Here is a 10,726-nt window from a genome sequence, read left to right as displayed (position 1 = left end):
GTTGTGTCCATTTCACAGTTTGCAAAGAACGGCCATAAACTCGCAAACAGCTTCATTCATTGACAAAACATGTTTTGAAACAGAGTCTGGACGTCTGGGCGCCAGTTTCCCTGTCCCACGGACATTTGCAGAACGTTTAAATTTATTTTGGTGGCTTGCTCGCTAACAAGGGTCCATCCTCTGCTTTATTTCCAGCTTACAATGCGCTGTCGGCGACTTTTCGGCGCTAGCTCATATACCTGTACTTCTGCCTGTCGTCCAGCACCATCTTAATGTGTTTCTGCACAATGCGACCGCGGCATGTGGCCATCTGGATATGTCTCCTCACCATTCTCCAGAAAAAATACGCTTTGTCGGCCCACCAACACCGTGCTTTTAGTGCAGTCATTTAAGTCAGTACCTTGTTCCTTTGAACGCAGGTAAAGTTTACCGTATTTCCTTCCCTAGAGCAAGGAAACAAGACCATAAACTACTGCCCACCATTTCATCATAATGTATGAAGTCAAATTGCAGTAGATCGTATTCCCTACACCGAATCAGAAGTGAGAGTGCCCTGTAATCTCTCTCGCTTTTTGGACTACCACTCTGTAGCTTATCAACCACAGTCCCAGTTTCCCTGAGTTTGGAAATTAAGCACCTGACAGTGTTGTGTGGAATTGGAGGTCTTTCTGAGTGCCGGTTGCTGAGATCTGCCACTATAGCACCGAAAATCCGTTCTCAGACGTCAAAATTACCTCAATCCCCTCTTCCTTGGTCACAGCCATCTTCAGTTACCTGCAATAAAAAAGGTTTTGTAACTTTTTAAACATAACCGCTACTTCGAATCTGTTTACAGGAATGAACTTGTCAGAAAACGCTGAGCTTACATGCTATACCACTTGATCCCTTTTCCATTTAAAAAATTGCCTTAGATTCAACATGGCCGATTTCAAGATGGCGTCCATGTTCGGTGCATACATAAGCTTATCTAGAAGAAGTCCGTGACTTACACATTTTTTTGTTGTTGCCTTTTAAGATCAGGGAGGTTTGATGTAGCCACCACAGTGTACAGTACCAGCCTTTGCTAAAAACTGCCCATCAACATATGCGTCTAAAACGTTCTTGCGTCTCAAGTGGCCGTTTCCAAATCCCAAGTAACATGATAGTTGACATTTTGCAAAATTTACTTTGTTAAGAACCTGCCTTTGTTACTCTCTTGGACGTTGTGCTCCAAGCAGATAACAGTTATGTGCGCTGATGCAGGGGGTGACGATATTTCGTCTTCTTTTGGTAGCTGTGACATTCATTAACCACAGAGGACACACTTCGTTTCCGGTTACACAGTGCGTGCTTGAAATATACAAACAAAATGTTTTTGGCTGTAACATTGTTTCGATCTGACAACTTTTACCATGTCCATTAAATTTTAAAAGAATTTCTTTTTACAAAAGTCTTTTAATTTTTAGATCGAATTTATCTACTACAATTAAAGTATGATGACTAGCTAAGTTTCAGTCGTAAGATACAACTATCTTCAGATCTGTAGACAAGTAAAATACAGAACATCGCCTTAGAAAAACCTATTTACAACGTAATATTCAAGACAAAAAACTCTGAAAGGAGCAAAAAATGCTACTCTGGTAAGTAATGCTAATATATAACATCACACAGTATAAGAGAGAATGTGCATCACAGTCACCTTTACAGTGTCACTCCGACATCAAATTTTATACCTTTATTGAAATCTGCCATGTATTATTCGTAAGTAATAAATGGGGGTTGAATAGAAATTGAATATATCAGTAATAATGATAATACAGTGACACGCATTTATGTATAAAGCAACATGAATAAGAAATTTGACGCTACAAGAAACATCTAAACTGAGCCTGTAGGGATAGAGAAATACACTCCTGGAAATGGAAAAAAGAACACATTGACACCGGTGTGTCAGACCCACCATACTTGCTCCGGACACTGCGAGAGGGCTGTACAAGCAATGATCACACGCACGGCACAGCGGACACACCAGGAACCGCGGTGTTGGCCGTCGAATGGCGCTAGCTGCGCAGCATTTGTGCACCGCCGCCGTCAGTGTCAGCCAGTTTGCCGTGGCATACGGAGCTCCATCGCAGTCTTTAACACTGGTAGCATGCCGCGACAGCGTGGACGTGAACCGTTTGAGCAGTTGACGGACTTTGAGCGAGGGCGTATAGTGGGCATGCGGGAGGCCGGGTGGACGTACCGCCGAATTGCTCAACACGTGGGGCGTGAGGTCTCCACAGTACATCGATGTTGTCGCCAGTGGTCGGCGGAAGGTGCACGTGCCCGTCGACCTGGGACCGGACCGCAGCGACGCACGGATGCACGCCAAGACCGTAGGATCCTACGCAGTGCCGTAGGGGACCGCACCGCCACTTCCCAGCAAATTAGGGACACTGTTGCTCCTGGGGTATCGGCGAGGACCATTCCCAACCGTCTCCATGAAGCTGGGCTACGGTCCCGCACACCGTTAGGCCGTCTTCCGCTCACGCCCCAACATCGTGCAGCCCGCCTTCAGTGGTGTCGCGACAGGCGTGAATGGAGGGACGAATGGAGACGTGTCGTCTTCAGCGATGAGAGTCGCTTCTGCCTTGGTGCCAATGATGGTCGTATGCGTGTTTGGCGCCGTGCAGGTGAGCGCCACAATCAGGACTGCATACAACCGAGGCACACAGGGCCAACACCCGGCATCATGGTGTGGGGAGCGATCTCCTACACTGGCCGTACACCACTGGTGATCGTCGAGGGGACACTGAATAGTGCACGGTACATCCAAACCGTCATCGAACCCATCGTTCTACCATTCCTAGACCGGCAAGGGAACTTGCTGTTCCAACAGGACAATGCACGTCCGCATGTATCCCGTGCCACCCAACGTGCTCTAGAAGGTGTAAGTCAACTACCCTGGCCAGCAAGATCTCCGGATCTGTCCCCCATAGTGCATGTTTGGGACTGGATGAAGCGTCGTCTCACGCGGTCTGCACGTCCAGCACGAACGCTGGTCCAACTGAGGCGCCAGGTGGAAATGGCATGGCAAGCCGTTCCACAGGACTACATCCAGCATCTCTACGATCGTCTCCATAGGAGAATAGCAGCCTGCATTGCTGCGAAAGGTGGATATACACTGTACTAGTGCCGACATTGTGCATGCTCTGTTGCCTGTGTCTATGTGCCTGTGGTTCTGTCAGTGTGTATCATATGATGTATCTGACCCCAGGAATGTGTCAATAAAGTTTCCCCTTCCTGGGACAATGAATTCACGGTGTTCTTATTTCAATTTCCAGGAGTGTACAAACAAATATCTTAGCAAAACAATTTTCCATTTCTAATAATCCTGAAATGACTGCGAGCCAGATCGCTGGTCGATCATCAGCGATCGGCTTGATATCTTTGGCGCGTCCCTGGGCATGAGCATCTTTGCGGTTTCGGCTGGGGCGCGCGGGACGGCGAGAGGCAGTCGGTTTGGGGCGGCCGGTGAGACTGGCGGAGTGGTGACTCGGGCGTAAGCACATGTGTGATGTCTGTTACGCTGGGACTGTTTGCTAATCGTGAAACTCCTGCGGCGTTACTGGTTGCCTGGAAGGCATTTCATGTAAACCGTGCCGAGCCTCGCAGTGAAAGGGGAGTCCGGAGCTGGTGTTGGCCCAAATGTTTGTACAAATTGAGGTGCCTGTGTGAGAAGCACGATGTGGGCCTGTTGGTTGCTTCGTCCTTCTGGCAGCCGCCACAAGCGGATGTTCGGCCGGAATGTCTACAGTTTTTGGTGAGCATAGTGCGAACAAGTTTTCGTAGGATGTGCTCCCAGCCTGACTCTTAGGCTGTGTTATTTGTGTGTGCCGGCCCCTTGTCTGTAACTGCTACCGGGTGTCCTGCAAGATTTCACAGCAAAACGGTGTTTTTGTGGCATTCTGTGTTTCTGGCTCAGCCTCCGCCTAGAAAGGGGAAAGATGTGTGCCTAAACTGAAAGGGGGTGTGGGGGGTTCGACTGGACATCTTTTGGAATTCCTTAATGCTGTAATTTAAACATATAAAAATTGTTCTTTCAGAATAAGCGCCTGTTTCTTTGGGACACTGCAGTTCAAACAGGAGTGGCGTAATGTTAATGAGTATTTGTTATTCGTCAAATGAAGTGTATTTAATGTCTTGCAGTTTTCTGGGACACGCGGCTGTGTTATTGAGCTCATTTTGAAGTGTTCTGGCGGGTGAATGACTGCTCCCCACTTCGGTGTATTCTTTTGAGTAATATTGTAAGGTTTTTTGGATATTTGTCAGTGGGGTGTACTGATTCAATTTTGTTTTTCTCTTTCTTTTGAATTACGGAGAATTGTTTAGTTTATCTGGTTATTGGCTTAACTCGCGCTTCACGCACTAAATCAGCTGATATTGAAATTGTTTGTTTTATGCTTGTTTAATGTCACACAGATCCAAATGTAACTTTATTTCTGTTATTTGAAATAAACGTGTTGGATTGACCTTAATGAATTATGTGCAATCGAAGTAAGGGACCCAGTCCTTCATTAGCGCTTAACAGTGGCGTGTGGTTCGGGTTGTGAGCACCGTGCTCGGACCAGACTGAAGCAGATATCATTGCAAAGCTAGCAACGTATCGCTCATGGCAAAAATGTCAACATATCACATACGAAATAAGTATCCTATACAGCCCTCATTTGAAAGTGAACACACAAGGTTCCTCTGTTGCATCAATAACGTTTCATACTTGTACGAGACGCAGGTTGAACAACCTGGTATCAGTAGAAATCACGTCAATCATTAACTTGCACTTGTAAGCAGCGCAAGTCGAACGAAAAAAAAAAATTGCAAAGACACGAAGATTAACGATAGCTTTACACCTGTAGGAAACGAAACAGACAATATACAGTAACAGTAGAAAATGAAAGCACAAGTTAAAAGTGGTAACGGAAAAGATATAAAAAATCCATACATCTAGTTATAGGAGCAGCGGAAGCTAGGCCAAGAATCAATCTTAGGGATATTTAATGCATCCAATAAACAACAGCTTAACAGAGTATTTTTGAAATTTCTTGTCGTTCTGGCAACCTAACCATGCAGGGTTTACAGAGGAGATAAAGAAGATCCAAAGAAGAACAGTGCGTTTTGTCACTGGTTCTTGTGTGTGTGTGACTTTTACGGAAATTACTGTTAGACTTCAGTGGCAAAGCGCTACGAAAGAGGTGTTACGCATCACAGAGCGGTTTACAAATGAAAAGACGAGAGCGGACGTTACACATAGAGCCGGAGGACGTCTTAGTTCCTTCCACATACATCTCGCGAAATAGCCACGGAGGGAAAATCCGATAAATTGGAGTTCTTGCGAAGGCTTGCCGGCAAGCCTTTCTCCAGTGCCCCATTTGTTCAACGAAAAGGAAAGTACTGGAAGTACCTTCGACAGTACTCCATAAATTCGAATACGGAGTCCACCTATCTTCTGTGGGTCAAATTTTTATTTCTGTGTAGTACAATATCAAATTTATAATAACTTAACTCTTGTTGGCCAAATAATAACAATATGTGCTATTTGCTTCGTTTTGTTTAGACGCTCACCTTAAAATTACACCGCTAAATGAACTGCATTTTTAGACACCTACTTTTGTGCTCTTTTTCGTCATTTTTTTCCTTTTTTTTGGCAGCATGTCATTTGCAAACTAACCATGAAGAAAATTGTTGCGTATTTGTGAAGAACTGTTTCGTAGGTGGAGGTTGTGTGCGTTTCTGTACTTACATTTTGCGTCCTGTTGCGTGTCTCTGGTTGGTGTCTCGATCAACTACTATTCAGCGCACTTTTTTTAGACAGTGGAAAGAAAGACGAAAAAGAGCACAAAAACCGGCGTACAATAATGCAGCTCATTTAGCGATGTAATTCTAAGGTGAGTGCCTAAACAAAACAAAGCAAATTGCACATGTTGTAATTCTTAGGCCTACGGCACTTAGATTATTATAAGTATGATACTGTACTTTACAGAAATAAAAATTTGACCCACAGAAGACGACAAACATGTCTGGGTAAATATAAAAATAAACTAATTGTGTTTGCATAAGGCCGATCTTCAAAACAACCCACCTTTCAAATCATATACACGCAAGAACATCAAGACGAGCTTTAGACCTTAGTAAAACGAATGTGGAGATCTGTATGACTGATGCTCGTATTTGTTCGTGCAACATTTTTGAGGGAACAAGCAGGCTAGCACGCAATTCTGTGGCTGAACGGAAATCCACACCTCTCCACGAGGGTGCAGATGTTATCCGCAGAGATGGAGATTTTAGCTTCTGTCCTTAAAAGTGTGGTACTGGCGCAGTGCAATATGTTCTCCTTGAAAGGTGGATAAACACGCTTTGCGAGGCAGTTACGCAGAAGTGCTGCGGTTCAGAAGCCTACTCGTAATTGCCCGGCCAGTCGTCGTGAGGGTAAGAGCTGATTGAAATTTAGAGCCAGCAGAAAGTTCCCAGTATTGCAGGAGTGAACCCGCGCACGCACAGAAAACAATTACTCACGGTTAAGGCATGCGCCCGTAGTTGCGAGTACAATTGAAATTAATGGTTTTAATACCGCCAACGCTCTGAGAGTAGGTAGCAACTGTTTCGCAGGTGTGTAGCCGTTAGATATAGCTAGTAGATAAGGTGAAACACCTGCCGACTTCAGCTGTGCGTTAAAAACTGATGGCGATAGAAAAGTCTGGCCGTACAACATCGAGATCTTTAGCGCAGTGATGGAATCAGGTGAGGCGAATTTTGTTAAAATAGTGAAGAGTACTAAGAAAGTGATATAAAAAAGCACTCCGTCTTCAGGCCACAAGTGGCCCATGGGGACCATCCGACCGCCGTGTCATCCTCAGGTGAGGATGCGGATAGGAGGGGCGTGTGGTCAGCACACCGCTCTCCCGGTCGTTATGATGGTTTTCGTTAACCGGAGCCGCTACTATTCAGTCGAGTAGCTCTTCAATTGGCATCACGAGGCTGAGTGCACCCCGAAAAATGGCAACAGCTCATGGCGGCCCGGATGGTCATCCACCCAAGTGCCGGCCACGCCCGACAGCGCTTAACTTCGGTGATCTGATGGGAATCGGTGTTTCCACTGCGGCAAGGCCGTTGCCAAGAAAGTGATATAGTACAAGGTAAAATATATCGTAAAATTTGCTTTGTGAAATACACACCCTAGCTGCAACCCACCCACACCCACCCACCCACCCACCCAACCAACCAACCAACCACCCACCCACCCACACACACACACACAAACACACAACGAAACCTTGATATTAAGGGGAGGAGGAACCGCAAAAAGGAATAACTGTGATAGTATAATAGATATGTGTCGCTGACTCATCGCTAAACAAAAATGGATGCGTCAACAGCTTTGTAACACGTTAAAGTCTCCGATGTGGCAGCTTAGATTGGAGACTAGAAGTTATTGTTCTTGTGGTCTCGAGTCTGAAGACTGGTTTGATGCAGCTCTAGACGCTAGTCTAAAAGGTATTCGGAAATTCCCGTTACAAACTTCAACAGCATGTAGAGAGTAGTGAGTAGACAATATTTTGAATTGGAAACCATATCTGAAAACGTACCGTTTCCGTGCTACAATCGTTTGAAAACACGTTGGTAACGCGACCACTATTACATGTTAGTGATTAGGAGTGATCCAGTACATCATTTGTTTAACAATACCACTCACTAGAAGCCAAAGAAACCGCTCGTGTACTCGTTGACGGGTTCTCTTCAATGTGATGCAGCACCGCCTCTTCCAATGCGCGTGTGCGGCGCCTCCTTGGAGCACCACTGTCACTCCTGCTGATGGTGATGGTATTCCTCTCTAAAAGCAGTTGCGTGACTGTGGCAGAAAGTGTATGCCATGGAGTGGGACGCTTTGGAGGACGATTTTGGTAAAGGCGGCGAGCGGTTCTTCCATTACCGTGAACTTCGGGATTCAGAAGGATTATGTCGGTGGGTTCTGCAAACGTGGACTCAACCACGTTGCTATAACACTCACAGACACTTGACTGAGGCCGGTACCAGGGTAGCGACGTAGGACAGACGTCAAATAACATCAGCCGATCCGACATAACAGCCACCTACCATGGCTACCCTGTTTCATACATACCTAGCAGACAGGTTTCCAATTGAATTTGCATTGGTTCCTATTCAAAATATTATGTACTGACTCTGTAATATTAGTAATTTTCGCCTCACAAACATTAATTTACGCGCAACAGTAAACACCTGATGGCCTAAAGTTATCGAACAATTGTTAAGTAAAAGAAATGTACCATCGCATAGCAGCGACAGAATCTATTATTCTTTATCTTTGCCGTTCTTGCGTGGTGCCTGTAAATCTCTTTGTACATGTATCGATTAATGATATAAAAAAGAATTCTGTTGTTTCAGGGCAAATGAGGCATTGGGCGCCTCACCTTTTACTGTTTGTATTTCATGAAAGGCCGACGCGGACTTGCTGCGTTCCCCATCGGTATTTTATATTTTATGTGAAAATATTCAATAAATATGCTAACCGTTATTTTTCCAATCAGAAAACATGTAGTTTCTTGTAACTGGTTACGAACAGACAGCATCAAGAGGACATTTTGACTGTTATGTATAAAGTATTATAACCTCCCCACAAAAAATTTAAAAGACAATATTTAATAGAAATGGAGCCAAGCGTAACCTCCCTAGCAATTAAATTTAATGACAATAAAAATGAGAATCGCAATCTGACTCAAGGTGTAAGCTGTCACGAAAATGATGAAAAAACAATTCAATGCTAATGAGACTTCATTGACAATGTAAACTCAATTAAACCAAAATATCGGTCTTTGGCCCTGTGCAAAAAATCATAATTAATTTCTTACCTCATTCGAAACTGCATGTCAAAGTTCTGCTCTTATTGTTGGCCACGGCTTGGAGGAAATGCATTGCAAGTATTATTTTTTTTAAATATTTTTTTTTCAAATTTAATTGAAACTTTTCTTTAAAGGAAATGGAAGGAAATCGTTCGTTCAATTGAATAGTTCTTTTGTTAAAAATATTGCTTTGAAAACCAAAATTATTATTGGGGCGATTATTGCACAAATTAGTTACAGTTAATTTACATTATTAGCTGAGCGCATTTAAAAATAATATACCTCATCCTGAATCTTGACCAGAGTGCCATGTCGACGCCCGCCGACTCCTCACACACAACTGTACTCGACTACTACTGCGGACCGACCACTCTGGCCTACTGCTACCGACAGACTGCTGCTCGCAGCTGTACTGCACGACTACTACTGACAGAGTACCGCTCGCAACTCTCGCGCGGTCAAGCGCAGACTAGCCACGATAAATGGCTCTCTGGTCAGAGACTCTGCAATGCCTCGCCATCGCCGCCACACAACATACGTGTTTCATAACCCTCCACTGGGGGGGCAAAAATTTGGCAGTGAGTCATTTGGACTTGCCAAGCGTGGCAAAATTTTTTCTTTAATTAATCAACTTCTACAATTTACAGAATATTTTGATGTAGTACATGAATCAAATGTTGTGCACATGCACCGAGTACAAAACATTTCAGACAAAGACAAAATGTGAGCACAAAACATAGTAGCAAATCAGAAGACTGTATATATAAATTATTTGACAGATAACAAAGTGCACACGCACTGAAAAAATTCTTTAGCATTTTCAGAACAAATAAACAGAATGGGGATAATAACGTGCATATGCACTAAAAAATTCTTTAGCATTTTCAGAACAAATAAATAGAATGGCAGAAAATCATGTTGACAAGTGACATGAGTGCACATGCACTGCAGTTCAGAACATATCAGCAAATGACGAAATGTATATACAATGAGTAACAAATGACATAAGTGCATACGCACTGAAGTATTGAACATACAGAATGAGTACAAATCATATTGAAAAATGAGAAAAGTGCACAGGCACTGCAGTTCAGTAGAAAACATATTAACACATAACATAAGTTCACATGCACTGAAGTTTAGAACATATCATCAAAATAAAAATGTATATACAATATAAAAGACAAGAGTGCACATGTACTGTACTTCAGAACAAATCGAAAAAATGTCTTTAGTATTTTCACAACAAATAAACATAATGGCAAAAAAAAAATCATGTCGACAAGTGACATAAGTGTACTCGCACTGGAGTCCAGCAAATCGAAAAAAATGTATAGCCCATGAACATAAATGATGTTAGCAAAAAAAATGATTTTCACTATTAGGATAGGAAAGGGAAGGATTGCATCATGGTTGTAGCACTTTAGATTGCACACAGCTGTTCTGAAAGTCCATATCTTTCCACAGAAGTACAACACCAAGTGACACAATTTGAAGTTCTTTTCCCATCAGAATTTACCAGCGTACCCAAGGCACTGAACTGTCGTAGTAATGTTCCATGTTTTCATTTTGGCAGTACATTAGGTACACCAAACAGTGGGACCATAATAACGTCTCCATCGCTCACGGTGGTGGACAGCATGTCGTGTCAACACCACGCTCTTACAAGGCACACCAACGTAGAATTAGTGCAAAAACCAAATATAGTGCTCCATGATCATGAGGATGGACAGGACAAATGGATATTGCAGTAATTCAGGGTAGTTAACTCATAAGGTGAAGGACATTAAGTCACATAATAGGCTTCATTGAGAATTACAGTAGTAGTTTGCGGCATTCATAGCCCAGTT

General features: G+C 43.5%; 1 pseudogene; it reads right to left on the bottom strand.

Moving 5' to 3' along the window:
• Positions 1–7,015: 7,015 nt before the first annotated feature.
• On the bottom strand, positions 7,016–7,133 carry LOC124620536 (annotated as a pseudogene).
• Positions 7,134–10,726: the final 3,593 nt, after the last annotated feature.

The sequence above is a fragment of the Schistocerca americana genome, chromosome 6 (assembly GCF_021461395.2).
Source record: "Schistocerca americana isolate TAMUIC-IGC-003095 chromosome 6, iqSchAmer2.1, whole genome shotgun sequence".
Lineage (NCBI taxonomy): Eukaryota > Metazoa > Arthropoda > Insecta > Orthoptera > Acrididae > Schistocerca > Schistocerca americana.
The sequence above is the reverse complement of the archived record's forward strand: the minus strand, read 5'-3'. Positions and strand labels throughout refer to the sequence as shown.